Genomic DNA, 27,042 nt, shown 5'->3' on the forward strand with positions numbered 1-27,042 from the left:
AGCTGCACTGCCCAAATCCACCTTCAAAGAAGGACTTTCTATTCAGCTATAGGGAGTGTGGTCAGCAGACACTGTCTAGCTGTCAACCTCTCAGTATTTCCCTCAGTTGCAGAGAGCTGCCTTGTCAGACATCACCAAGTAGCTCACATCTCTCACTGAGCAAGGGAGTAGAAAGGCCCAGACATTACTGTCCAACACAAGCCATTCTGAAAGGCAATACTCACTTTAGAGCTTCCTAGCTGAAGCTTTGTCAGGGCTGCATCACAGTTCAAGTTCTTCCTCTCCTCTTCTTTAATCAGCATCTTGTCTCCAAACTCTGTCTCAGCAACTGCTCTTGGAGAACTCAACCTGGAATAAAAAATTTAAGAGAAAATTTTATTTAGCTTCAGATGTACCTGTGGTAGAAATGTTTATCATTGTATGCTTTTTATTTAGAGAGACATCTCCTAGAATATGATACTGTCCTTATTACTTAGTCAAAATGAATCATTAAAGGATTTTTTATTAATTAGAATTCTACCAAAGCTAAACACCTGAGTTTTCATATCTTACTGTCTTTGAGGTGCCAAAGGGCAGTACATTAAACATTTTTAGATTAACCCTGAATTTGAGACAATTTAATAAAAATAATACCTGTGATACTTTGACAATTTGAGGTGATAGAATTTTTTTTGGTTCAGAAGAACTTACATTTCAGTTTCTTGACACCATTTTTATTCCTTTCTACAGCTTTAAATTGAATACTTAAAAATATTTCAGTCATTTTCACGATTAAAACATAAAGATTTATATTTCAGTTGGTTGATCATATTTCTATTCTTTTCTATACAATTGATTTGAATACTTGAAAGTATTTCAAAGTCACTTATCAAGTGAAAAATAACACTAAGTTAATATATTAAGAGATGATTTAGGTCTGAGCATTTTCAGAGGCTAGACAAAATTGATATTGGTGCTTAGTCTCCCTATTCCTTTTCTCACCAAAGCTCACTATCACTCCCATTAAGGGATGCATTTGGCAGATGAAAAGCACAGATGACCTGCCCCACAGTACACTCCTAACAGCTGCATCTGGAGCTGATGATATTTTCCTGGCTGCATTGGCATTCAGCTGTGTGATAAATATCAACTGCCTGAGATTTCTAAGCTTTATTAACTTGCATGAATGATTTTACATTGTCTTTGGCTCTGTTATCATGATCTTATGGCACTTCAGTCAGGATTCTTCCTCTAGGTAAGATTTTATGATGGAGAAGGGGATATTTCATCATATCACAGCTTGCATTCTCAACTTTTCTGCATGAATAAGAATGATAATTAAGGAATAATCCACCAAAAACTAGACCATTTTTTCAGAATCAGGAATAGTGGTAGCATAATTTAACCAAATACTTTTTATTAATAATCAGATACTATGTTTTCAAAGTCAATAATTAAGTATTATTAATATAAAAATAAAATAGCTTGCACTTATATTATATACTACTTAACAAAATATTTATTACATACCTCATATCAATCGATACTCAGAAATAACACATGACCTTGTTTAAGTAGTCTTTAGTATTTCAATTTTACAGAAAGAGGTACTGGGGCTCAGAAAAACTGATTGAAACAGGGGATGTTTAATATAAATATTATTAAGCTATGTTAGAAGAGTGAATATAATATGTAAGAGAAGTCTATATGATAACCTATGGCTGAGAGAGTACCCAAAGAAGGACAATCTTGGAAAGGGTTCACTTTCCCAAAGCTGGGGTGCAGACTTCATTGAAGAAGTAGTTGCAGTTCACTGGACATAAGAGAAGTTTGCATTTATATTTTGACTAGTGCATTTCCTAATATAACTTACGTAGGCAGCTTAACTGAACACCATAAGTACATGGAACCTTGAGTAGGGCATGAGATTTTGTTGGTTTGTCCAGAGTGATGCCCCAGAGTGATGTGAACAATGAATAAAGAAGTATTTGCAAAGTCCCCTTTGGGGGAATGGTGAGAAAGGGGGAAAATTCAACTTCTCCTAGTCGAATTCTTGATATTCTCACAAGCAGTGGGGACAACCAAAGCAATAGGCTGAGCCCCCAATCTTGGGGTTTGTTCATATGAAAATTAACCCTACAAAGGATAGGTCAAGTCTACTTAAAATTAGGCCTAAGAGTCACCCCCAAGAGGACCTCTTTTGTTGCTCAGATGTGGCCTCTCTCTCCAGCCAACACAACAAGCAAACTCATCGCCCTCCCCCTGTCTACATGGGACATGACTCCCAGGGGTGTGGACCTTTCTGGCAACATGGGACAGAAATCCTAGAATGAGCTGGGACTCAGTATCAAGGGATTGAGAAAACCTTTTCAACCAAAAGGGGGAAGACTGAAAGGAGACAAAATAGAGTGTCAATGGCTGAGAGATTCCAAACAGAGTTGAGAGATTATCCTGGAGGTTATTCTTACACATTAAATAGATATCATCTTGGTAGTCAAGATGTAATGGAGAGGCTGGAGGGAAATGCCTGAAAATGTAGAGCTGTGTTCCAGTAGCCATGTTTCTTGAAGATGATTGTATGATATAGCTATCACAATGTGACTGTGATTGTGAAAACCTTGTATCTGATGCTCCTTTTATCTACCTTATCAATAGACACAAAACTAATGGAATAAAAATAAATAATAGGGGGAACAAATGTTAAAATAAATTTAGATTGAAATGGTAGTGATCAATGAAAGGGAGGGGTAAGGGGTATGGTATATATGAATTTTTTTCTGTTCTCTTTTTATTTCTTTTTCTGAATTGATGCAAATGTTCTAAGACATGATCATGATGAATATGCAACTCTGTGATTATATTATATATTACTGATTATGTAGGTAGAATGGAATGATCATAATAAAAATAAATAAATAAAAGAAATCAAAGGAGATCTAAAAAAAAAAACATAGGATTTTACCACACAAACTTGGGCTATATGTAATAGTACAATTATAATTCTTTCATCGATTATAGCAAATGTGCTACACTATTGCAAGGTGTTAATAATGAGAGGGTATGGTAATTCTATTTTTTCTGCATTATGATTCTGTAAGACTACATATTCTCTAATTAAAAAATAACAAAAAAAAAAGAGTTTCTCTGGGCCAGAGCTGGGTTCATGGTCAAGCAGAAAGTAACCTCCAAGGTATAGGCAAACCACATTCGGTGAGTGGGTGAGTGGGTGTGTAGAGGGAATGGGGGCATCAGTGCAGACAGGAAGTTTGGGAAATATGATGTCGATGGTGCACAGGTCACGGGAAGGTAATCACTAGGCGGAGCTACAGCTGTGATATCACCAAGAAACCACACATTCTGGACACCTGATTGGAGCAAAACACCCTAGATGTTCTCAAGCTCACACCTCTGATCCATGGTACAGTCCCTGGATGCCCCTCCCTCCTGCAACGTCACTACAGTGACCTTCAGTGAGAAAGTTTAACATGGTACTCAGTGTAAAGGAGAAATGCTTAAAGAAATTCAGTCCATTATTGCAGAGTAGCTATTGAAGGGTGAATTTGGAGCTGAGAAGCAACACCTTGATAACCATCACAGCATCCCATCACTGGCTCAGTGTTGGTCTCTGTGGCTGGCAGGTCAGACATTTGGCAACTACAGCGGCTAGATGAGCCCTGTTCAGTGGGAACTATACATTACATTAATCCCAGCCACCACGTTCATTCCTCTCACAAGTCCATTGTGCCAAAACTTGAAAAGGCCAATGTCAGAATTGGCTGGCATCTGCTCACTTGGTCATTCTATACATTGTGGGCATCTGAGAGGATGCTTTCATAGTAGATGTGCTTTCTTAAGCATTAATATGCCTTGGTCCTGAAGGGAGAAGTTGAGTGGCTCACCACAGTATCTATTACAACCATTTATCTGTAAATCAGTGGTAAAAAGCTGTCTGAATTGTACAATACATATATCTACTTTTACCAAAATAAATGGGCCTTGATTTGTTGCCCTCAGTGATGTTTTCTCCTGCCTTCTCTTATTCATTGGGGTAGCTGTTAAATCTGTGGTCGGAAAGTAGAACGCATTAAACTTCAATAATAATTATTACCATCAAGTCAAATGTGACAATGCTTATATTTCAGAGTAAACTTTCACCCACCTTTTCTTCCTTAAAGCTAACCTTCCTGCACAAAGTTTGGAATATGTATCATGCACTATCCACAATTATTTTCAACTGACTGGCATGAATGGCATCTAACTAAATATCATCATGAAGATGCTGGCGATCAATCTTTCAAGACGGTTGTGATCAATAATCTTTCTCTCAGGAACTGAAAAAATAATCACTTCATATTTTGGGTACATTGGTAGTGTCCTATTTTATCTACTTTGGGGGTTTTATTCCTAACTTGAGTGATTATTTTCAAATTTGAAGGGGATAAAACAGAAGGATGTTTCTCTTATATACTGATTAATGCAATTTCCTCTAAATAATTCTGCCTCCCATTGTTTCTATACTAAAATGAATTACCTGTGTTCCATTCTGGAGCTTCTGCAATCATCCAGAATATTAAAAATGCTTTCTATACTGCAAGCACAGCTACAGCCTTGCCTTTTGCTTCTTTTCTGTATCACTTTCAGTGAAGGTAAAAATAGAATATTTATTTCTCTCTTCTATTTGTGTGAAGATTCTTTTTGATTAAAATCCTTAGTGGCTCCATGCCATTTCGAAGAAAAAGTCCAGACGTCTAGGTATAACTTAAAAACAAAAAATAAAATTATTTTTTGTTAGGATAACCTTTCCAGTTTTAGCTGCTTGAGAAACATTCCTCTTTCCAATCACTGATAGAGCCTAAATATCCACTCACTCTTTTAGCCCTCTACACAAGTTATTGATTCTATTTAGACCATCTTTCCCCCCCAAAAAAAATCTATATGCATATTCAATGATCAGCTTCATTAACATCTACTTTATGAAGCTTGTGCCAATCCTTCCCCCTTGCCCCTTACTCCTGTTACTCAATGTTTCCATGGTGTATGAAAACCACTCCTATGATACACCATTCCTCATGTATATTTGTATAATTGACTATCTCCACTACTAATTACCACTCTCTTTGATGCAGGGTATAACATGATCTACTGTTGCCTAGGCTTCCTTTACTAAGCCAGGCACAGCTGCTGTGGGTGCTGGTAGCTAGTACCCTCCCCTGGAGGATTGCTCTTGGCTAACTGAAGCCACCACTCTGGGAGACACTAGAGATTTATATTCCCCTTTGCAGTAGCTCTAGGCAATGAAAGACAGATGCAAGGACATAATAGCCCACCTCCCTTGTCTGTAGACTGGAAAACCTCTGCGTTGTAACTCATATTCCTCAGGTCCTCATGGGATTAGGCTGAGGCCAAGCCTTTCCTGAAATTATCGCTGTGCTTCTTTCTCTGACCCATCCATCCATCTGGCTTCAGTTTCTCCCTTACATTTTTTATCCTGAGATCACTCCTTCAATAAGTCTTCTTGCAGAAAAACCTTCATTCAGATTGTGTTGGTAAGGCATAAAACACTCAAGAAATGCTTGCTTAGTGTAAGGAATTGGTAAATAATTGAGTATGTATGAATACTCACGTTATCCCTGCTTTGTGACCATGTATGCTGGCTGGCTTCTCTCCCTCAATTCCCGGTCCTGAGAAAATGATGATGCCTCAATGGGCTCCTGGTAAATACTTGATTTTTGTTTGAAGTTACTTCTTCAATCTTGAAGATCCCAAGATAGATTTTTGCTTCTCAAGTTTAGAATTTTTAATCCTCTTAACTCTTTTTCCATCAATTAGGCTCAGTAGAGCTATCTGGATTCAGTGATGAACATCTAAGGCACATATAAGGGAGCACTTTATTAGGATGTGTAGACAAGTAAAGAAATCATTGTGCTGGAAATGGCTTATATCAAAAGTCAAAATTGGTGGTTTTAACGCTTCTTTCAAACCATGGATACGTTTTATTGGGTTCATATAGCATTTACAAATTTTTGTGGCTCATTGCCAATATTTAAAAATTCAAACCCCTAGATTTTGGCACATACACAAAATCGGAAGATCTTTGACCACTTACCCTCATAACAACTATAAGTAGGCGTTTGCAATGGCATAAAATAAATTATATTCAGCGCTTCCTCATCCTGCCTGGCTTAGTCGTAAGTTTTCCACAGTTAGCACTGCCCTGGGTGTAGCCATGACTAGGGGGGCCTATACCCTAGGATTTGTATAATAAGAGATACCCATAGCTTTTCCGAAAGGCCCCTTGCTATTTCAGACAGCATAATTTACCAGCCAGGCTTGCATCTCCATATTTCTTGGATGATAAGAAGCTGCCTTCAGCTTCTCCAAACAACTCTTGCTGTATAATTTGAAACTTTATTTTGTGCCCTATAATTTGAAATTTCTAATCCACAGTATCTGCAGGAAAGCCCTACCCCTCCATTCCAGGTCACAATAAAGACAAGAGCCCTGGACTTGCATGTATCCTGTGCCCCACCTCTTCAACGGCCCCTCACAGGAGCCTAGGTTTGGTGAGCCCACGTCCCTCTGCCACCCTTATTCTCTCCCCTCTCCTACTACAGGCTCTTTGACCTAAGAAAGCTGATCTTTCACACATTCTCAGCTGGATGGCTTTCTGCGTTTTCACCTCATCACCCAAAGAACTCACACATAACACCCAAAACTATTCCCTGGTTCCTATAGTCCCATAATTCTTTCTAACATCCAACCTGTTTCTCTTTTTAAAGGAGACTGCTGGGCTGCTTTAGACACTTTGGTTTGAGACCCCTAAGATATACTTGGGATTTTCAGGCAGGTACCATATTCAATTCATTTCTGAATCCCCTGTAATTGACACACTCTCTGCCATAATAAGTGCTCTATAAACATTTGTTAAATTTACTGTTTCAAGGGGAGGAGAAGTATCATTTGGAAAATAATCTTCTTTTCAACCCAAAGTAAGAGAAGTCTATAAAGTATTCCCACTGTAGCAGAAGAAAAAAAGCATCACTATTCTCAGTAAAATGACAGAGGAAATTGAGGAGCATAGCAGAAGACAGGTGCATGGTCTCCAGAGGCAGGGGCACCAGTATAATGTAGATGAGTACAACAGCAATAAAGGAGAAAAGTTGAAACATCGATTGACTTAGTACAGTTGATTAATTCTATATCCAGGAAGAGAAACGTTAAGTACTGAAATGAAAGCAACTACAAGCAGAGGGACACTGAAAAATCAGCACAATTAACATTTCGGATAGCCTAAAGTAACAAGCACAGCATGATAAAATGTTGAACATAGAAGTTACAACAGGTGAGAGATACAGAACTCAACTGAAAATTGAGACCTCAATCTAGAAAAAGACTCTGATACTGTATTGGTTTGCTAAAGCTGCCGGAATACAAAATACCAGAAATGGGTTGGATTTTAAAAAGGGAATTTATTAAGTAGTAAGTTTACAGTTCTAAGTCCAATCTAAGGCATCCGGAGAATGATACCTTGGCTCAAGGAAGGTTGATGGGTCTGGAATATCTCTGTCAGCTGGCAAGGCACATGGTGATGTCTGCTAGCTTTCTCTCCAGACCTCTCATTTCAAAAGGCTTCCCAAGGTGGGGTTTCTTTCTTCATCTCCAAAGGTATCTGGTTGTGTCAGCTCCATCAGTTCTTTCTAAAATGGCTCCTTCTTAAAGGACTCCAGTAAGCAACCCCACCTTGAATGGGTGGAAAGACATCACGATAGAAACAATCAAAAAGATCCCAAGGGTGCATGGGTGGTTGAGTCGTAGAATGCTTGCTTCCCATGCAGGAGATCCAACTTCAATTCCCAGACCATGCACCTAAAAAAAAAGATCCCACCCAACAATATTGAATGAGGATTAAAGAACTTGGCTTTTCTGGTGTACACAACAGTTTCAAACAGCACAGATATCTTCTGGATAAAGGAGCACCAACATCCTCTTTAAAAAATGATTTGATTCAAAACTTTACACCAGATATATATCATATACTTTTCTACACTTAATTATGACTAATCTTACTGAATATGTTTGTATACACACAGACACGCACACACACACACACACACACACACACACACATACAGTGTGGATTCCCTCAGGGTTTTTTTTGCTTTTTTTTTTGCATGGGCAGGCACCAGGAATCAAGCCTGGGTCTCCGGCATGGCAGGCGAGAACTCTGCCTGCTGAGCCAATGTGACCCGCCCACCCTCAGCTTTTAATAATGTAATTTTCAAATAAATACTGGAAAGGAGTTCCAGGAAGATGGCACGATAGGATACGTCGAGTTCAACCTTGCTCCAAGGAACAGCTAGAGAAGGGATAAGAGGGCGACTGAGAGGGTGATTCCAGGGTGTAAGTGACCTGGGAGAGTTTCTAAACCACACAGAGAGACCCTGGTTGCAAAAGCTGAGGAACTGAGAAGCAGAGAACCGGAAACGGTCCGGTTGGTGCAAACAGCCTAACACAGAAGCCCAGAACCCTCAGGAGTGCACGGATGGGGAGACCAGGACTAGGAAGAAAGCCAAGTTATGTTCCTTGAATGCCCTACCTTCACCGACGCAGCCCCGCAACTCATTTCACAGCCCACGCACTTGAACCCTGTCACCCGCCCCACCCTCCCTGCACTCCAAGCGCCCCTGCCAAACCCCCTGCATGTGTACTGGCCCCACACCCACACCCTAAGCGCACATACAACTGCCCCAGTCCAACCCACCTCTCCTACAAAAGTGCAATCTTAACCCACCACTAAAGAGCTCTACCTCCTATCCCTGCCCCGTGCAGGCAATCACCAGCACATAAAGGCTGCAGTGCTTACCTCCATCCCGAGGCTACACCCCCTCCTCCAGCCCATACAGTCATGCAACCCAACTTCCCCCCAGCTCTGCACATATATACATCAGTTTACAGCCCTCCCACATCTGCACATGCACATGGCCATCAGTCATGGCCCCTAGCTCAGGGCAAGCATTGAACTGCACAGCCAGACCATGTCAGCCCCCAGCCCACAGAAGTACAACACGGACCCGCTGCCCTGAGCTCTGCACATGTGCACAAAGGGCGATACACCCTAGACCAGGGCACGCAACTCCCCCTCAGACCCATGCACCAGCACAGCCACATCTACCCCGCCACTAGGTGTCCATGCTCACAGGCACCAGTGTAGCATCCCCAACCTGCGCCTATACCTGTGCGTTGCAACACATCACTGCACTGTTGTCCCCAGCCCCGCACTGTGCATCCTGGCTCCACATCCATACCATGAAATAAGGCTTTAGATTACTGAAGGAAACCAACTTCCAAAGTAAAACCAATCAAGAATATTTATATGCCATGAAGACAGCAGAAGATCACTAAGCATATCATAATGCAGACAGATATAGCCCAGTCTAACAACAAAATTAAAACACCAGAGGAGACACAGACATTGGAACAACTAATCAAAGATGATCATATCACTCTACTAAATAAAATAAATGGGATGGCTAATGACATAAAGGAAACCACGAAGTTATTAGAAGAGCATAAAGAGGAATTTGAAAGAATAAATAGAAAAATAGCAGATATCATAGAGATTAAAGATTTTGTAGACCAAATTTAAAAACATACTAGGCACATATAAAAGCAGATTTGAAGAGGCAGAAGAAAGTATAAGCAAACGAGAGGACAGGATAACTGTTTTTGAACACTCAAAATAGCAAATGGCAAAAAAGATGGGAAAAAATGGAATTGGATCTCAGGGAAATGATGGACAAAACAAAGCGCACAAATATAAGCATCACTGGGGACCCAGAAGGAAAAGACAAGAGTAAAGGGTTAGAAAAATTAGTTGAGGCTATAATAGGGGAAAACTTCCCAATACTTATAAAGGACATAAATATGCAAGTCAAAGAAAATCAACAAACTCCAAATGGAATAAATCCAAATAGGCCTTTCTTAAGACGCACACTAATTAATCTGCCAAACGTTGAAGAGAAACAGAAAATCCTAAAAGCAGCAAGAGAAAAGCAATCTACCAAATATAGGGGTAATGAGTGGGACTACTCAATTGGCACAATGGAGGGGAGAATATGATATATCCATGATGCTGAAAGAGAAAGACTTCCAACCAAGAATTCTGTACCCAGCGAAACTGTCCTTTAAAATTGAGGGAGACATTAAAATTTGCATAAACAAATCCTCAAAGAATTTGTCAACAGACCGGCCCTATGAGAAATATTAAAGGGAGTTCTGTTAGTTGAAAAATAAAAGACAGGAGAGGGAGGTCTGGAAAAGGGCACAGCATTGAAGAATACCAGTAAGAGTAACTTAAAGGAAAAAGAGAAAGAGGGAAAAGAATACATAAATCTGAAAAATAAAATTCCAAAAGATAAGATGGTAGATTCAATAAACACCTTTTCAGTAATAGCTTTGAATGTTAACAGACTAAACTTAGCAATTAAAAGATACAGATTGAAAGAATAGATTAAGAAACATAATCCAGCTATATGCTGCTCACAAAAGACTCATCATAGACACAAGGATACAAATAGATTGAAAGTTAAAGGATGGAAAAATTTGTTTCACGCAAGTTGTAACCAAAAGAAAGCAGGAGTAACTATACTAATATCAGCCAAAATAGATTTCAAATACAAAGACAGCATAAGAGGAAAGAAGGACATTATATATTAATCAAAAAGACAATTCACCAAGAAGAAATAACAATCATAAATGTTTATGCTCCCAATCAAGGAGCTCCAAAGTACATGAGACAGACATTGGCAAAACTGAAGGGAGCAACAGATGTTCAAAAATAATAGTAGGAAATTTCAATACACCACACTCCTCTATAGATAGAACAACCAGACAGAAGATCAACAAGAAAATAGCGAAGTTAGGCAACTTGATAAATGAATTAGACATAATAGACATATATAGGTCATTACACCCCAAAACACCAGGATATACATTCCCCTCTAGTGCTCACAGAATATTCTCCAGGATATATCATATGCTGGGGCACAAAATAGGTCTTTATGAATTTAAAAGCACTGAAATTATTCAAAGCACTTTCTCTGATCACATGGGAATGAAGCTAGATATTAATAACCACCAAAGAACGAGAACTTTCACAAATATATGGAGATAAAATAACACACTCTTAAAAAACCAGTGGGTCAAAGAAAAAAATGCTAGAGAAATCAGTAACTATCTGGAAATAAATGAAAATGAGAATACAACATATCAGAAGTTACAGGATGCAGCAAAGGCTGTATTGAGAGGGAAATTTATTGCCCTAAATACCTATATTTAAAAACTAGAAAGAGGAAAAACCAAGAACTTAACTGCTCGCCTGGAGGAACTTGAGAAAAAACAGCAAACTAACCCCAAAGCAAATGGAAGAAGAGAAATAACAAAGATTAAAGTGGAGATAAATGAACAGGAGAACAAAAGAACAAAGAAAGAATCAATAAAACCAAAAGTTGGTTCTTTGAGAAAATTAAATTGATGGGCCACTAGCAAGAGAGACAAAGAATAAAAAGAGGGAGGATGCAAATAAACAAAATCAGAAATGAAAGGGGGGGGGGTCGCTTCCACAGACCCTGAAGAAATAAAAGAAATCATAAGACGATACTATGAACAACTATATGTCAACAAACTAGACAACTTAGATGAAATAAACAAATTCCTGGAAACACACAAACACGCTACTCAAGAAAATCAATTAATGTAATACAGCACATTAACAAATCGAAAGGGAAAAATCACATAATCATTTCAATTGATGCTAAAAAAGCATTTGAAAAAATTCAACACCGTTTCCTGATAAAAATACTTCAAACAATAGGAATCAAAGGTAACTTTCTCAATATGATAAAGGGCATATAGGAAAAACCAATAGCCAGTATCATACTCAATGGAGAGAGACTGAAAGGTTTCCCCCTAAGTTCAGGAACAAGACAAGGATGCCATCTGTCACCACTGTTATTCAACATTGTACTAGAAGTTCTAGCTAGAGCAATCGGGCAGGACAAAGAAATAAAAGACATCCAAATTGGAAAGCCGGAAGTAAAACTTTCATTATTTGCAGATGACATGATACTACACTTGGAAAATCCTGAGAAACCTACAACAAAGTTACTTGAGCTAACAAATTCAGCAAGGTGGCAGGATACACAATTAATGTGCAAAATTCAGTAATGTTTCTATACACAAGCAATGACATGACAGAGGAGTTAGTTAAGGAAGAAATTCCATTCAAAATAGCAACTAAAAGAATCAAGTACCTAGAAATGTACTTAACTAAGGATGTAAAGGGCTTGTACACAGAAAACGACATAACATTGCTAAAAGAAATTAAAGAGGATCTAATAAGTGGAAAGACATTACCTGCTCATGGATAGGAAGGTTAAATATAGTTAAGATGTCAATTCTACCCAAATTGATGTACAGATTGAATGCAGCACCAATCAAAATTCCAACAACCTACTTAGAAGACTTGGAAAAGCTAGTTACCAAATTCATTTGGAAGGGAAAGAGACCTCGAATAGCTAAAAGACACAGTGGCCAAAACAGTGTGATACTGGCACAAAGATAAAAGTATTGACCAATGGAATCGAATCAAGAGTACAGTAATAGACCACCAAATCTACAGTCAACTGATTTTGGGCAAGGCCCCCAAATCCACTGAACTGGGACAAAATAGTCTTTTCAATAAATGGGCATGGGAGAACTGGGTATCAATAGCCAAAAGAATGAAAGAGGACCCTTACCTTACACCCTATACAAAATTAACTCAAAGTGGATCAAACACCTAAACATAAAACTAGCACCATAAAGCTTCTAGAAGAAAATTTAGGGAAACGTCTTCAAGATCTAGTAATAGGAGGTAGCTTCCTAAATTTTACACCCAAAGTACAAGCAACAAAAGAAAGAAAAAAAAATGGGAGCTCCTCAAAATCAAAAGCTTCCATGCCTCAAAAAACTTTGTAAAAAAGGTAAAGAAGGGCGGGCCGTGGTGGCTCAGTGGGCAGGGTTCTCGCCTGCCATGCCGGAGACCCTGGTGCATTTCCCTGTGCCTGCTCATGCAAATAATAAAAATAAATAAATAAAAGGTGAAGAAGCAGCCAACTCAATTGTAGAAAACATTTGGAAGTCACGGTCTGCTATCCTATATACATACAAAATCATAGAACTAAACAACAAAAGAACAAACAACCCAATCATAAAATGGGCTAAAGATATGAATAGGTATTTGTCTTAAGAGCAAATACAGATGGCTCAAAAGCACATGGAGAGATGGTCATTTTCATTAGCTATAAGGGAAATGCAGATCAAGTCTACAATGAGACACTACCTCACACCTATAAGAATGGCTGCTAATAAATAAACAGGAAACTATATATGTTGGAGAGGATATGGAGAAATTGGGACACTTATGTACTGCTGGTGGGAATGTATAATGGTACAGCCACTATGGAAGACAGTTTGGCAGTTCCTTAGGAAACTAAATATCGAGTTGCCCTATGACACAGCAATAGCACTACTTGGTATATACCCAGAAGAGATGAAAGCAGAGACACAAACAGACATTTGCACACTGATGTTCATGGCAGCATTATTCACAATCACCAAAAGATGGTCACAATTCAAATGTCCATCAACAGATGGGTGGATTAACAAATGAATAGTGGAAGGATTTTCTTCCAGCATTCTTAGAGATATATAGTTAACAGATTAATACAAATGCATGTAACACTCAATATCCTGGTGTTAGGATAGAGTAGGAAGTATATCACTGAGAAAAAGACACCATGCTATTACATAGACATTCTCTCACTCTAGATTTTGTTGCTTATTTTATTTATTCCTCTGCTTGTCCAGTGTTTTTTTTCTTTTGCCCAGGCATCTTCTGCCATGTGCCAATCTCACTCGTTTTAACACATAATGAAGGCCAAGGTGCCTGTTTATCTGTCAAATTCTGAAGTATGTCTTTCAAAAAGAGAGCCATATGCTTCTTTACTTACATGCATCAAAAAACGTTGAGACTAATGAAATATATTTATAAGTGAGGAGGAAGTTCATCACTAGCAAAAATGGGTATGGACACTGTAGAAGTCATTAATGTGGCTTATTAAATATTTATCTATCTCTGCCTTTCAGTTACTTATGAAGATATTTCCCTGACACTGTTTAAATTTGACACAGATATGCACACATATTTGACCAATAAAATGTGAATGGAAATAAAATATTCCACATATGTTTGGCAGAATTAAGAGGCAATGAGTGATTTGCTACATTCTCTTCCCTTTCAAGGCACTCATGGAAGAAGTTGATGAGAAGGTATTTTCATTAGTCTGGATTCCTAAGTGTTTTTGATAAGCTGAGCCTTTAGTTCTTTGTGCCATGTAGTTGGTGGTTTGAGGCAATGTAAATACCCTGGAAACTCTGGAAATACCTGTTCTTAAACTTAACCCACTCCCATAACTGTAAATCCATTAGAAGCAGAACTTTTTGATGCGGTTACTTCAGTTAAGGTATGGCCAGCTCAACCAGGGTGGATCATAATCCTACTACTGGAGTCCTTTATAAGCAGAATGAGATTAAGACAGAGAGAGGAAAAGCCAGAGGGAGAAGCCAGAAGCTGAACATCAACAGAAGCCAGAGAGAGGCAAGGAGAGTCTGCCATGTGCTTTGCCATGTGACAGGGGAGGCAAGAACAAAGGATCCAGTAGCCAGCCTCAGAATGCCAGCCTTTGGGAAGAAAACATCTCCATCACAAAGCCTTGATTTGGACTTTCCCTGGCATCAAAACCATAAGGTAATAAATTCCCATTGTTTAGGCCAAACTATGGCATGCTATTTGCTTGATCAGCCAAGGAAATGAAAATGTGTAGTATGAGTGAAAATAAATTTTGTGGCGTTAAGCAAAAGAAAGTTTGTGTTTGTTTGTTATAATAGCATAGTCTAGCCCATTCTGACTGCTACAGCTAGTTAAAAGGCAAACAGCCATGGTAGCAAAACCACAGTAATATATGGGTAATTAAAGAAACGCGTTTGATATTTCAGCTCAGAATTTCTGGATGACAGACATGTAAAATAGAGGAACATTTGTTTACAAATAATATTGGGCCAGATGACATAAGACAAATTATTTCAAACTGAGCTGGGATGATCTCTAAGGGTTCCTGTGAATTTCATCACGGATCACCTGATGGGATGAGAGGACCTCTCTGTAGGCCCTAATCAAACCAAACATCTGTTTTTGAGATTATGTGAGGTAATTTGTTTACAGAAGTGGTTTACAAATATTGCATTTGGGCAAAGGATCATATGGCGAAATAACAGTAGAAAAACATTCTTTTGAGAATGGTAGTTAACATAAAATTTTGTTAGTACCATATCAAATTTTTCACCATTGGTAAATATACCATGCCCTTTCATACCTCAGCATCTTTGCCTGAGCCGAAATGCATTTCTTCTCCTTGCCAACTGCTATCTTGAAAACTGCCATGCAGTCTTTAAGGCATCAATAAAATGTTGCCTGCTTTTTAAAACCATCCCAGGTCCACACACAGGTGCATGTACACACACACACAAACGCACAAGAACTAATATAAGCCAATCCTTGCCATCCCCTATTATGTTCGTCCATCACTGCATTTACTACGTTATGGTCTAAACAGTTTGTGAATCTAACTCTTCACTATATTATGAGGGGGTTTACAAAGACACAAGGAAAAGATAAGTAGTTTGGAATGGTTAAATTAATACTGAAACAATAAAACAATTTGTTACTTAATTCATTTTGCTGCATTGTTTTTAAACAAATTGTCTTACTTTAAAACTTTCAAATTCGTGCCATATTCTGTCATTTCACATACAACATATATTCCTCATATACTATAAAATTAAATGATATGATATGTAAATGATTTACTACCACAGTATCACAGGTGAATAATTTTTCTTTCCATTTCTCTGCTTAAACTATAATTAACAAAGGGGATAAATAATCTAGAGTAACATAAATTGAAGTCTTTGTCCGTCATGATTTCAGGTATTCCCAACTCTTCCCTACTGAAAGAAAGACTTCTACCGACCTCTATTATTATGATTTTTATAGGTTGTTGCTCTTACTGTAAATTCCTCTCTTTGTACATTCAGCAAATACACACTAAATTTTCAAAATATAACAGCTATACAAACTGTCACACCGGATTCCATTTACGAAACACCTCTACAGGTGAACAAAATATTCGCATTTTGCAAATAGCAACGTTCCATACAGAATTATTATTTGAGAAAGGGTGCAACAAATGAGAATAATTTTCATATGCATCTGTCAGATAAGAAAGGCAAAATCAGGGGTTTTTTTTTATTCACAAGTGCTTATTTGGAAAGGGTTAGGGGGCCCTGAAAATTTAATTTTCAGTTCAAAATATAACAAAGAAAGACAATATGGCCTATATTCCTCTTTCTTCCTAAAAGGTGATTCTGCCAGTTGGGTGTATGTTCAAATACATACAGAAAGAATTACAAAAATGTTGGAAAGGCAAATTTTAATTCTTATCTTCAGTCAATACCCACTCCACACAAAATTAAAAGAAAACTAGTTCACCTTCAAAATATTCTTAGCCTAGAGCCAAACTTGAAGTACATTAGTCAAAGCAAAGAGTTTAAAACGCATTTAATTAATATATTCATTTATATATTTACTGAGTTTGGCACTTCAGTAGAAATAAACAGAAAGTCAAGCTAGTAAGAATTTGGAAACTGATTAAAGCTATATTTTTTAAGAAGGTGATATTTGGTTTACGATGCTGCATTTATGGGGAAGTAGTTTCGCAGTGTAACATGATTCACAAAGCTAATTTTCCTAAGTATGTTAAAATGATGATGATATCGGAGATTAGCAATTATATATGTACCTAAAGAAAAAAATGTAATTTTTACTAACGACAACTTGCAATGAAAACATTTTTTAAATTCAAAATACTACATTGTGTTTCTACTATATTTTGAGGGCTGATATATAATTGTGGTTTTATTTAATTATTTCAACAAATATTTGTGAACACCCGCTATACCTCAGGTATGGTAAGTATAGGGAACTTAAAGAGCAATATGTTTTTTTCTTTTTTAAGATGTTCCGTTAACAAAGAGATAAATAAATTGCAATCGAGCATCATCCACATAATAGTAGAAGTAGGCACAAGGACTAGCATGACCTTAGCAGGGTATGAAAGAATATAGCACTCTGGAAATATCAGGTTACTCAGGATGGCTCCAGAAGAATATAAAGAAAGTGGGAGGAGTAGGAGAAGGAGGACAAGAAGCAAAAGACACCTTTGCTGAGGTTAGAAGAGGCCAGATCATGAAGAGTTATGAACTCTTTATGAACAAGGTGTTAGGAATTCAGGGAATATGTGGTTTCAAGAGAAGGAGTGGTAAGAAATATTAAATATGAAAGAGCAAGCAAGTTAAATGCGGGAAGGAGAGAAAACTTTTAACTTGCCTAAAAGCAAAAGCCTATAGTTTCAGGCCTAAAAGCAAAAGTATGAAAAGCTTTTCCAAATACCCTTTACCCAGGTTTCCCAAATATTAAAATTTTACCACATTTGCTGTTTTCCTCTATATGTATGTCTGAATATATGTATATATGTATATCTGTTACCTATATATCTATCCACCAGTTTTTCTGAACCATTTGAGATATTTGAGAGATATTTGAGCATAAATTGCAGGCCTCTCAACACTTCCAAGTGTTTCTAAAGAACAAGAGCATTCTCTTACCTAACCATAGTATAGTTATCAAAGTCAATACATTAACATGCAGTGAAAATATCTAAAGTATAGACATTATTCAAATTTTGCCAATTACTCCTTAATATCCATTATAGAAATTTCTTTCAAAAATCCAGTCCAGAATCCCATCCAGAATTAAAATTTAAATTAGGTTTCAATGTCCCATTAGTTTCCTTTTATCTGGAAGAGTTCTTCCACCTGTCTTTGTTTTAAGTATTTTGAAACCTTTGAAGAGTATAAACCATTTATTTGCAGAATGTTCCTCAATTTTATTTTTCTCATGTCTAGATTGACTTGTCCATTTTGGGCAAGAATATAACATAAGTGATGTCATACACTTCTCAGTGTATCATATCATATAGTACACAATGCATATTTAATCCACTGATGACAAAGTTAATGGTATTTTGCAAAAGTCATATGTGCCAGATTTCTCTACTGTGAAGTGGATGTTTTATAATTAACATCTTAACACAATGTAAACACATTGTTTCCCATCAGAGTTTTTTAACACCCACTGATAATTCTTGCTGGAAAAAATATTGTTATGACACTCGCCTAAGAGTGATTTTCTACTTCCATCATATCTTTTTTTTAATTAGAGAAATTATAGGTTTACAGACCAATCATGCACAAAATACAGGATTCCCATACATCATTCTACCAGCAACACCACCTTGCATTGGTCTGCAACATTTGTTACAATTGAGGATGACACTTTTTGTAATTGTACTACTTTTTTAACAGTACTTACCTTTGTTACAATTGATGAAAAATCAAAATAGTGCTATCAACTATCACCCATAGTTGACATTAGGTGTATTTTTCCATATAACATCCTATTAATAATACCTTGTATTAGTGTTATACATTTGTTATAATTCATAAAAGAACACTTTCATACTTGCATGTTAACTACAGTCCACTGTCCACACTTGGGGTCACTGTGTTATACAACCTTATGTTTTATCTTTTAATTTTTATTCGAGTAACATATACTACCTAAAGTTTCCCCTTTTAACCACATTAACCTATATAATTCAGTGCTATTATTTACATTCACATCACCATCATCTATTTCCAAACCTTTAAGATCAACCTAAATAGAAATTCTGTACAAATTAAGCACAACTCCCTATTCTCTATCTCCAATCTATCTCCTTGTAACCTATGTTCTAAATTCTAACTCTATGAATTTGCTTATTATAATTAGTTCATATTAGTGAGATCATACAATATTTGTCCTTTTGTGTCTGGCTTATTTCAGCCAACATAATGTCTTAAAGGTCCATCCATGTTGTCACATGAACAGGAACTTCATTCCTTTTTAATGCTTAATAATACTCCCTTGTACGTATATACATTTTTTAATCCATTCATCAGTTGGACACCTGGGTAGCTTCCATCTTTTGGCAATTGTGAATAATGCTGCTATAAACATCAGGATGAAAACATCTGTGAGCATCCCCTACTTTCAATTCATCTGGATATATACCTAGTAGTTTTAATGTAGATTTTTAAAGATACTCTATACATAGTATCATGTCATCTGCACATAGTGAAAGTTTTCCTTCTTTTCCAATTTGAATTTCATTTATTTCTTTTTCTTGCCTAACTGCTTTGCTTAGAAATTCCAGTACAATGTTGAATAACAGTGCTGACAGTGGGCATCCTTGTCTTGTTTCAAATTATAAAGAGAAAGCTTTCAGTCTTTCACTATTGAGTATGATGTTAGCTGTGGGTTTTTCATATATGCCCTTTGTCATGTTGAGGAAGTTCCCTTCTATTCCTATTTTTCATCAAGAAAGGATGCTGGATTTTGTCAAATGCTTTTTCTGCATCAGTGGAGACCATCATGTAGTTTTTTTCCCTTCATTTTGTTAATGTGGTGTATTACATTAATGGATTTTCTTATATTGAACCACCCTTGCATATCTAGGATAAAACTCACCTGATCATGATGCATAATTCTTATAATGTGCTGTTGGATTTGATTTGCAAGTATCTTTTGAGGGTTTTTGAGTCTATATTCCTGAGAGGATTTTGTCTGTAATTTTCTTTTCTTGTGGTAGCATATCTAGGCTTTCGTTATTAGGGTGATGTTGACCTAGAATTGAGTTAGATAGTGTTCCTTTCTCTTCAACTTTTTCTAAGAGTTTGAGCAGGTTTGGTATTATTTCTCCTTGGAATAATTCATATAATTTACCTGTGAAGCCATCTGTTCCTGGGCTTTTCTTTTTTGGAAGGCTTCTTCTAGAGTCGATTTAAGTTGTTCATGTGTTTCTAGGAATTTGTCCATTTTGTCTAGGTTGTCTATTTTGTAGCATACCAGTTTTCATAGTATCTTCTTCTGATCCCTTTTATTTTTGTGGGGTCGTTGGTAATGTCCCCCCTCTCATTTCTGATTTTATTTGAGTCTTCTCTCTTTTTTTATTTTCTCAGCCTAACTAAGGTTTTTTTCAATTTTATTGATCTTTTCAAACCAACACCTTTGGTTTTCTTAATTATTGTTTCGTTATTCTCAGTTTCATTTTAGTTCTACTCTAACCTTTCTTATGTCTTTCCTTCTGCTTGTTTTAGGATTAGTTTGATTTTTTTTTTCCCGCTCCTCCAGCTGTGCAGTTAGGTCTTTGATTTTAGTACTTTCTTCTTTTTTAAAGTATATGTTTAGGGGTTATAAATTTCACTCTCAGCACTACCTTCACTGCACCCCATAAGTTTTGATATGTTGTGTTCTCATTTTTATTCATCTCAAGATTTTTACTGATTTCCCTTGCAATTTCTTCTTTGGCCCATTGATTGCTTAAGAATGTATTATTTAAGTTGTACTTATTTGGGGATTTTCTAGTTATCTTCCTGTTATTGGTCTCCAGCTTCATTCCATTATGGTCCTAGAAGATGCTTTGTATAATTTCAACCATTTTAAATTTATTGAGACTTTCTGATTGTGGCCCAACATGTGGTTTATCCTGGAGAATGATCCATACACACTTCAGAAGAATGTATATCCTGCTGTTTTGGGATACAGTGCTCTATATATGCTTGCTCTATCTAGTTCATTTGTTATATTATGTAAGTTCTCTGTTTCCTTATTGATCTTTTGTCTAGAAGTTCCATCTATTGATAAGAGTGGTGTATTGAAGTCTCCAACTATTATTGTAGGAGTGTCTATTTCTCTCTTCACTTTTGCCAGTGTTTGCCTCATGTATTTCAGGGCACTGTGATTACATGTATAAATATTTCTGATCATTATTTCTACTTGGTAGATTGCCCCTTTTATTAATATATGGAGTCCTTCTTTGTCTCTTACAACAGCTTTTGACTTAAAGTCTATTTTGTCTGATATTAGTATATCTAGCCCAGCTCTTTTTCTCTTTTTTGGTTACTATTTTCATGGAATATCTTTTTCCATACTTTCACCTTCCACCTATTTGTATCTTTGTGACTAAGGTGAATCTCCTCTAAACAACATATATTTGGATCATGCTTTTTATCCATTCTGCCACTGTGTCTTTTGATTAGGGAGTTTAATTCATTGACATTCTGTGTTATTACCATATAGGCAGTATTTTAACTTCAGTCATTTTGTTCTTTGATTCTTATATGTCACATCATTTTTTGTCTTTCTTTAGGTTTATCACAACCTCCTTTTCTGTATAGTTGCTCTTTTGTAATGTATCTGATTGACCCCTTCTTCATCTTTATTTCTGAATATTTTTTAATTTATACTTTCTTTCTGGTTATTCTGGGATTTATATTACACAACCTACAATTATACCCTGCTAACTTGAAAAGATGCCAACTTTGTTTCAATAGCCTACATGTTCTCTGCTCCCATATATCTGTTTCCCCACTTTATTGCTTTTCTCCCACTTTACTACTTTATATTTTTGCATGCCCATTCTCAGAAACTATGGTTTTTACTTGTTCAGTTGTATTCTAAGTGTTGTAGGAATAAAGAGTATAGCTGTATATTGAGGATACAGTACTGTTAGGTTTTGTATTTCCCTTTTAGTTTCCCTTACTGATAGTCTTCATTTCTCCACACTACTCCAAGTCACTCTCTCTTGTCTTTTCCTTTCAACCCACAGAACTCTCTTTTTTTATCACCACAATTGACATTTCTGTTTCTTTTTTGTGAAAAATAACATATATACAAAAAAAGCAATAAATTTCAAAGCACATTGCAACAATTAGTTATATAACAGATTTCAGAGTTTGGTACGGGTTACAATTCCACAATTTTACATTTTTACCTCTAGCTGCTCTATGATACTAGAGACTAAAAGAAATATCAATTTAATGATTCAGCAATCATACTCATTTGTTAAACCCTACCTTCTCTGTATAACTCCACCACCACCTTTGATCTTTCTCCCACTCTTTAGGGGTATTTGGGCTATGCCCTTTCTAACATTTCCATGTTGAAAGAGGTTGTCGATAGTATGGATAGGGGGATGGAACCAGTTGATATTCTGGATTGGCTGGCCCCTCTGTATTTCAGGACCTACATGGTCCTGGAATCCATCTGAAGGTTGTAGGCTTCTGGAAAGTTACCACAACTCTCTTTAATAGTTCCTGTAGGGTAGGCTTTTTGTTGATAAACTCCCTCAGTTTCTGTTTATCTGTGAATATTTAAAACTCTCCCTCATTTTATTTATTTACTTACTTACTTACTTATTTAGACATGGGCAGGCTCTGAGAAACAAACCCAGGTCTCCAGCACAACAGGCGAGAATTCTGCCACTGAGCCACTGGTGCACCGCCCTTTCCCCCATTTTTGAAGTAGAATTTTGCAGGGTATAGAATTTGGGGCTGGCAGTTATCCTTTTAGTACCTTAAATATACCATGCTACTACCTTCTCATCTCCATGGTTTCTTTTTTTATTGCTATACATATTATATATTCACATACCATGTACTCATCCAAAGTGTACAATCAATGGTTCACAATATCATACAGCTGTGCATTTAACAACACAATCAACTTTCTTTTTTTGTGAAAAATAACATATATATAAGAAAGCAATAAATTTCAAAGCACTTCGCAACAATTAGTTGTAGAACAGATTTCAGAGTATTGGTATGGGTTAAAATTCCACAATTTTAGGTTTTTACTTCTAGCTGCTCTAACCTCCATGGTTTCTCATGAGAAATACGCATTTAGTCTTACTAAGGACCTCTTGTATGTGATGAATTGCTTTTCTCTTGCAGTTTTAAGAATTCTCTCTTTAACTTTGGCATTTGACATTCTGATTATTATTTGTCTTGGAGTCTAGGAGTAGGTCTATTAGAATTTATACTGTTTGGAATATGTTGTACTTCTTGGACATGTATAACTTTCATAAGAGTAGGGAAATTTTCAGCCATAATTTCCTCAAATATTCTTTCTGTCCCTTTTCCCTTCTCTCTTTCTTCTGAGATATCCATGGTGCATATGTTTGTGTGCTTCATGCTGCCACTCAAATCCCTGAGACACTGCTCAATTCTTCTTATTCTTTTCTCTGTATGTTCTTCTGACTGTATGATTCTGATTGTCCTGTCTTCTAATTCACTGATTCCTTCTTCTGCATGTTGTATGCCTCTAACGTATTTTTAATCCCAACTATTATGCCCTTCATCCTCATAATTTATGTTTCTTTTTATATTTTCAAATTCTTCTTTATGCTCACACATTGTCTTCTTAATATCCTTTATGTATTTATGCATATTTTCCTTCATTCCCTTGAACTGATTTAGAATATTAGGTTGAACTTCTTTACTCGGTTGTTCCAAATTGTGTTTATCCCCTGAAGTTTTAATTTATTCCCTTGACTGACCCATATCTTCCTATTTCTTAGTATGCCTTATAATTTTTTGCTGCTATCTAGGCATCTCCAGAAAGGTCTGTTTTGTGTTTAGGTGGTCCAGTCAACAGAAACTGGATTGAGTAAGTGCAGAACTTTCCAGCCACAGTTTTACCACTGTCTTTCTTTTCTTTTGTTATTTTTTTTTCCTCTTATGGGCCCTTTTGTATAACATTCCTCAGTGGTTTGTGTTTCACCATGGGTCTCTGTAGATTTGGGTCCCTGTGCCTGGATATGTTGGGGTTCTACTGCTGCCGACCCAAGTAGGAAGTGGGAAGGATCTGAGCCACTTCCCCTGAGCCACTGCCCAAGCTCTGCAGGACTGAGGGAGAAGGAGTGGATCGGGAGGTCTGGGGCAGAAGTTTCCTACCTAATATTTTTCTCTTTCTTTGATTCAGTATTTGTGGAGTCCTTTGGCAGTCTCTGTTGTCTTCCAGAGTTCAAATCAAGTGGAAAATTGCCTTTTTATTTGCTAAATCCCTGCAGAACATTTTACAGGGGATGTGTTACATTGTCATGTTGATGATGTCATTCTTCCATCATATCTTCTATTTATTAGTTGACCTTCTTATATAAGAAAAATCTTTTCCTGTTGATCTATTTATTTATAGGGAATCAGGAATTCTTATTTTACTCTATACATAAAATTCATTGCTACCATTATTTATTTAGATTCTCAAATTGACCCATATTTGGCTAGTGGTTGGCACTGGTGTCCTTTCGACATTTTCCTATTATTTACTGAGCAGTCTCTTATTATTTGGCAGAGCAGGATGTACCAAGATCATCTCACACTTTTCCAGTCCTAGCCCTGCAATGAGCCATTCATCTAAGTAGCCCTTGTTTCTTTTAGTGAAGAATGGCCTTCAGCACTATGAAAGACTGAATCATGTTCCCCAATTTAGAAATGCTCTTAACCTTCATCTACATTCCTGTGTTGTAAGCCAATTGTAAGTAAGACCTCTTGAAGGTGTTACTTTTAGTTAAGGTGTGGCTCAGCTGAATGAGGATGGGTCTGAATCCACATTACCTTAGGCTTTTTAAAGAAAAGAAACAGGAAGCCAGAAGTTTGAGAAGGCCAGCAAGGAAGAAGCCACAAGTTAGTGGAAGCTGGAAGAGCCTATGAAAGGAGAGAACATCACCATGTGACAGAAGACAGAGATAGAAGCCAAGGAATGTCAAAGATTGCAGGCAGCTGGCACTAGAATGCTATAAAATCTGAGAGAAAGCAAGCCTTGTAGATCTGTTGATTTTGGACCTCTTCTAGCCTCAAAACTGTGAGGCAATAAATTCCTGTTGTTTACAACCCATTGTCTTATATTTGTCATAGCAGGCTGGCAACCTAAGGCAGCAACCAAGATTTGACCCTACATGCGCTTATTGTCACATGAGCAGGCAGTGAGGGGTGCGGTTGTCATTGCTTCTGGATTCCATCAGGGGCTATAATTTCAAGAAAATAAATCTATTTAAATTAAATTTACCTATCTAAATACCTATCTATATCTATCACCTAAATCCTTGATCAGGTTGGTTATCTAACATCATATGACAATCTGATAGCTGAGCTATATTAGAGACCTTTTAAGGTAGTAGCTCATCCTTTGTGATTAGAGTCCCTTTTCCATATATGGTTCATAGAGAAATTCAGGTGATGCAATGTCCACCATCTTTGCCAAGCAACCCTAAATATTCCAAGTATAACTTGAAAATAAGCCTCCTATTTTGAGCTCTGCACTTTTTGTGGCCTTCAGGGTTAGGAGCTGTTCCCAAACACATAGGTGGAAAAAAGATATAGCCCCTTGTTCTAGTTTGCAAGCTGCTGGAATGAGATATATCAGAAATGAAACAACTTTTAAAAAGGGGAATTTATTAAGTTGCAAGTTTACAGTTCTAAAGCTGTGAAAATGTCCAAATTAAGGCAAGGCTATAGAAATGTCCAAGCTAAGGTATCCAGGGAAATAAACCTTGGCTCAAGTAGGCTGATGACATTCGGGGTTTCATTCTCTCATCTGGAAAGGCACATGGTGAATACAGCGCCATCTACTAGCTTTCTCTCCAGGCTTCTTGTTTCATGAAGCTCCCTAGGTGGTGTTTTCCTTCTTCATCTCCAAGGGTCTCTGGTTAAGTGGGCTCTGTGGCTGTTATGCATCTCATGGCTCTGGAGCTTTTTCAAAAATGTCTTTTTTAATGTATTCCAATAAACTAAACAAGACCCAACTGGAATGGGTAGAGTCACATCTCCCTCTAATCAAAGGTTAACACCCACTATTGGGTGAGTCACATCTCTATGGAGACACTCTAATCAAATTTGCAACCTACAGTACTGAATAGGGATTAAAAGAAATGGCTACATTCACAAAATGAGCAGGATGAAAATATGGCTTTTCTAGGGTACATAATCCTTTCAAACTGGCACACCGTCAAATACTATACGGGTTTTCCTTATCTTTATCCTACACACTTTTGAGTTAGGCAATGTTAGCATAGGTATCATGGTTTCTATTATTGGCATTAGAAAATTAAGGAAATTCATTTTTTTTGAAGTTAAGAACTTTATACATTCTTTGCATACATTCTTCAAAGTTTTTAGGTTTTTAATGTTCCCCATTTTCATTGTTGGTGTAGTTTAAAAATTTTTCTTTCGATATTTTGGTGATTATTTTAATGGGGTTAGTGCAACACATACATTCATTTCTTACAATCTGAATCAGGCAGGGTAGGTCTTGTTATCCTGTGGTAACAAATAACTCATAAATCTTTGAGACGCAACATACAAATTTTAGTTCTTCTTCATGCTACATACCACTGTGGGTCATCAGGTGGTTCTGCTCAACATCATCACTCAGCAAACCAGAGTGAAAGACTCTCCATCTCATCATAAGCTTACATGATCACCTCTATAGGGAAAAGACAAATGTACAGAATCAAACTATTTCTTAAGACTTCTTCCTAGAAGTGGTATACATGGCTTTCATTTCACCTACATTTCATTTTCATTTCACCTACATTTCATTTGCAAAACAAGCCATGTGACCATACCTAAATGCAGTGGGTGATTAAAGCGTATGAAAGGTGGAGAGCAGGAAATATTTAGTGAACTGCTCAAAAAACTACACCAATCCACCTTCTGGTATGAACATCAATTTAATCTTCATCCTACAGTCAAAATATATCTGTTCTTTCTTGAGGAGACAATATAAGAGTTCAGTATAGTCCAGTAACATTTACAAGCTAGTATCTCTGGTTTATGATCCATAATTTCTAGCACAGGAGATAATGTGCAGTAGTCCACATCAAGTCCTGACTTGGTTCCTATTAGTCTGAAGACCTATGGACAAAGGAAAGATTGTTTTCTCCACAAAACCAATATACATTGGAGTAA

General features: G+C 37.0%; 1 long non-coding RNA gene across 2 annotated transcripts in view; it reads right to left on the reverse strand.

Moving 5' to 3' along the window:
• Positions 1-236: 236 nt before the first annotated feature.
• LOC143670885 (uncharacterized) overlaps positions 237-27,042 on the reverse strand; it is a 72,786-nt gene continuing 45,980 nt past the window's right edge. For both annotated transcript variants that reach the window (XR_013169473.1, XR_013169474.1), the window contains exons 3-6: positions 7,507-7,845; positions 5,603-5,843; positions 4,511-4,737; positions 237-348 (exon numbers count right to left, since the gene is read on the reverse strand). This is a non-coding gene — a long non-coding RNA (uncharacterized LOC143670885). The remainder of the gene's footprint in view (positions 349-4,510; positions 4,738-5,602; positions 5,844-7,506; positions 7,846-27,042) is intronic.

Source organism: Tamandua tetradactyla, chromosome X (genome assembly GCF_023851605.1).
Source record: "Tamandua tetradactyla isolate mTamTet1 chromosome X, mTamTet1.pri, whole genome shotgun sequence".
NCBI classification, from domain to species: domain Eukaryota; kingdom Metazoa; phylum Chordata; class Mammalia; order Pilosa; family Myrmecophagidae; genus Tamandua; species Tamandua tetradactyla.